Consider the following 4,450-nt stretch of genomic DNA (forward strand, 5'->3'; position numbering starts at 1 on the left):
TCGGATTGGTTAAAGAATTCGTGACGTAACCAGATACTCATAGGTTGTCTATTGGATAATTTTTGCGGTACGAGAAACTGTAGGGAAAATATCGTCTGCCTCTGCAAACTTATTTGAAATTTTGAATATTATCGCAATTAATTAATAAATTGCGGTGTAAATAAATATTATATATTTATATGTAATTAAAATTTATTCGATATTGATGCGGTAGGTAGACACGTGACTGTTACGTCAGAATGATTAATATATTATGTTAATATATAAAAATAAATAAATGAAATTATTGAAAATAATTTAAGATATTTTTAAATTATTAAATAATTTAAAATAAAAATTATTTTTAAAAAATACTCAAATAAATCTAACGTTTATAATTAAGATGAATTGTCTGAATCACCGAAAATTTAGGGGAAAAACCGCTAAATTTTCGGGAGTCATCAGGATGGGGGAAATTTAGGAAAGAAATTGTTTAGGGAAAATGTAAAATCTGTCCGTATTGGTTAGTGGAGTTTCAGCGAAGATTAGTAACTTCCGAAAGACATGATTCACGTGACTTTCGCTATTTAAGGGGAATTTTTTTTCAGTTTTTAGGGAGAAATTTAGTCTTACGGAGAATTTCAGGTCTGTTTATGAGGTTTTCACTACAGAAGGTTGGCAACACTGAAATAAATACAGTGAAAACTGCTTAGGTGACCACCTGCATTCGACGGGCACCTGTCAAAACGGGCAAAAATTTCTGGCACAGAATATTTATCCATAGAGTCTTCGTATAAGTTACCTGTATTAAACGATCACCCGTGTAACTGCGACCGCGGGCATCGATATTTGGTCCGAAACAACATACAACAACTGTAATAAGCGACCACTTTCGCGAATGTATCTGGTCTAAACTATTGTAAGAACCAATCTCAACAACGTTTCCACCTCCTAATATAATGAATTAGTCTAAACTCTCGTTCGAACCCATCTCGGGCATTTCTCCCACTCTCGAAATTAGGTGCAGGTGTTAATAAATTAGTGTAGCAACAAAGGAAATTCATTTCAGTTTGTTGGAAAATGTCCGAAATGCAAAGTCCTCTCGTTAGAAGATCGTATTAAAGTTATCACAACAGCAATTAGCGGCGAAGTTTAACTGTGGGACAACAAAATTTATTTTTCTTGGGGGGTGTAAAATATTGTACACGATACAATTAATCGGCTGATCTCATCGTTTGATAAAATCTATTTTTATTTATTTATTTTGAAGCTCATATACAGTACACGTGCAATAAATAGTTTCTGTATCAACCTACCTTATTTACGCGATATTTTTTAGAAAAATTGATTTAATTGAATTAATTAAGTCGGAAAAAAGAACATTATAATCGAGAAAATGCGACTATTGTATTAATCTTTAAAATATTAGTGTTAAATCTGTCTTATAATATCACGACGACTCCCGTAAATCGGGTTATCCAATAAGAATAAAATACAATACCAATATAACCCTATCGTTGAAAAAAAAAAATCGCTTATATTTGCTGGCCTCGAGTTTTGCTTAGTAGAAATGGCTAAAAAGTGCGCAAATTACGTACGGAAATACGTTATTACAGGACTACCTGTATTGGATGACCACCTGTCTAAAAGACCACTTTTTGAAGGAACCGCGGGTGGGCGCCATAGACAGGTTTTACTGTATTTGAAATGTCGGCCGTTTAACGTATCATCGTACCGCTATAGGTAACGCGGGATTAAACCTGAGTGAGCAAACCCGGGAATTTTTTCATGGATGGTTCGTCCTTGAACACTTGGGCCGCCCCCAATGTCGGCCTGGCAGAGTCCATGATGTGCATAGGGAAAAAAACTTCTCTAAATGCTCACTGGGCAGGGAGAATTAAAACTGGAGGAAAACGTTCAAGTAACTTATATTACAGGAAAAATAAAGTTGGTTATAAATAAAATGACAAGAAAAATTGCTCTTAAGTTTTTAATGTAGTACTTGTATTTTAATTTAAGGCCGATTGTAACATCATTCGTTATGCACACGATCTCCAGCAGATGGCGTTAAAAATTTATTTTTTTTTTTTTTTTTTTAGAAATAATATTGCCAGGTTGAGGGATGGTTTTTCTCGTTCCTACAAATTTTCTAATTTTTAAAGGAATGTTTTAAAAAGGGTTTTTCCCATAGAAAAAGCAATGCAGCTGCTAAAGCGTGCGCTAGTCGCCGCGAGTGATCCCGGTTCGAATTCGAATCGGATCTTCCGGAATTTGTCAAGATAATATGGCAGCTCTGTTCCCGCTTCATGGCTGCCCCAATGGGAACTAAATGTTGTTACTACCCACAAAACGACGAGCGATTAAGATGGCAGCCTACCCTCTGGGGAATCCGGGATCAAATCCGAACAATATATCGGCCTGTGAGCCTGATTAAATGATCCTCTTAGTGCAGAGCGGAGAGCTGAAAAATATTTATAGTACAGTACGGTGACGCTAATCCAAACTAATTGAGACCAGTGGTAGTTCAAATTAACGATTAGGGATTCCAAAAAGGGGACAAGTGCCCAGTTTGATATCCCAAAATTTTTACGTTTTTAACAATTAATAATATAAAAAGCTTTTAAAAGTAAAATGTTTATGAAGTAATAGATGGCGCCATACGCAATTTTAGATTTTTTTGGCCGGGAAAGTTACGCAACTCGTTGCTGGATTTTTAAATAATTTGAGGTTTGGTTTTGATGGGATATGGCAAGACAACACTTGAGATATATGTCAAGGAAGGTGTCTCCTGGGAAGACTTCCTACGAGAAATCATTTAGACACGTGAAGAAAACCCAGAAAACTGCACGTACCAGCCCATTGGTGCATGATGTGAAATCTAACCCATAATCAAAACTACCAGCATTCAGTGACTTTATCTGTTCGGCGACGAGTGGACCCTTTGAATTATTCCTTGTATGAGAAAATTGTTGTTGCTGGTACCAATATATTTCATTCGTATGTACAAATGTCTTTTGTATAGTCTTTCTTATATATAATTTTTTTTTTTCTTGGTTGCATCTGTGTGTAGGGCAATCAGTCGCTGAGTGAATAAAACCACTGAACACTGGTAGGTGGTCGTGGGTTCATGCCTTGCAGCAATGGGCTGCCTATGTAGAGTTTTACGGGTTTTCTTCACACTAGTAACACTTAAATAGGGACTAGTTTCCAGTAAAGTCCTCCCTTGGCAGATTGCCCATGTGTTACATTGCTGTCAATTGAAAATTATATAATCCTTCATTTCGATTGAAGACTTTGATCATGACCACTTTTGAAATGTTTTTGATTATGGCCAAATTGCTAAGGTAGTTGAGATACCAGCCTTAAAATGACCCAGGATCAAATCAGAACCAACCAACTCTGGGAATTTTTTGTGGGGAAGTTCTAGATGTGTCAAGCCCCATTCCTGTACAGTTATAGGCTTGGCAGAGCCTATAATGGATATGAAAAAAGGCCCTTTTGGTGTCCATAGGGTAGAGAGCTAAATTCTTGGTGTTTTTTGACCCATCCAGATTTGATCTCATGTCCCCAGAGTGGTACACTGTTACCTTAACCTCCCATCTATTAAATTGTTTCCACTAGAAAATCACCCTCTACTCTGCTAAATTTTCATTATCAGGAAAGGAATCATAGATATGCATATGTGAGACTGTCATAGAAAATCACTAATGGTGTCTACCTTGTTTATGGACCAATCATATTTTCATTTGCCTATTCATTCTTCCTAATTAATGGGCGTATTTCTTCTCAACCAACTTTAAACCATTTAAAGTTATATCATATTTTAGAATGTCAGCTATTCATTTTGAAAAATGCATTGAGTAAAGTCTCCATACTAGAATGCTAAGAAATCTACTTTGTGCCTAATGTATTTTGTGTGTCAAATATATTAATACTGTAATATACAGGATCTTCCAAAAAGAATTTTAAATTATTGTAATTATGTTAATTATTATCCAAGAATGTTGTAATGTATTATACATTAAAACATTAGAAAAATAATCTAAATTTTTGCCCATTATAATCTCTCAATGTGCTCACCTCATGTTGCAAGTCACATGCCTGACCAATATTTGAATTCTTCCTATGCTCGCTACAGCATATCTGTTGTCACTCCTCCTATGGGCCACACTTCTACAGCTCTGAATTTTACTTCTGCTGTACAATGATGAATGATTCTGACTTTCCAATCTGCCGAACCCAAAACACCTTCATTATGGAGTCACCATTTTTGTTTACGATACTTCCTAGAGGCAATAGATCGAGGGGAGATGAAATTCAGAGGGTTACTCTATTGATTGGCGAATGTCACATAATTCTTGGATGATAATTAACACCATTACGGTAATTTAAAATGGTAGAATTCATTTTAGAAGGTCCTGTATGTCTGTACGAGACAATGTATGACTATAAATAATTTTCACACAATATA

This window comes from Centruroides sculpturatus, unplaced genomic scaffold, assembly GCF_000671375.1.
Source record: "Centruroides sculpturatus isolate CEXI.00-Female unplaced genomic scaffold, Cexi_2.0 scaffold20, whole genome shotgun sequence".
NCBI classification, from domain to species: Eukaryota; Metazoa; Arthropoda; class Arachnida; order Scorpiones; family Buthidae; genus Centruroides; species Centruroides sculpturatus.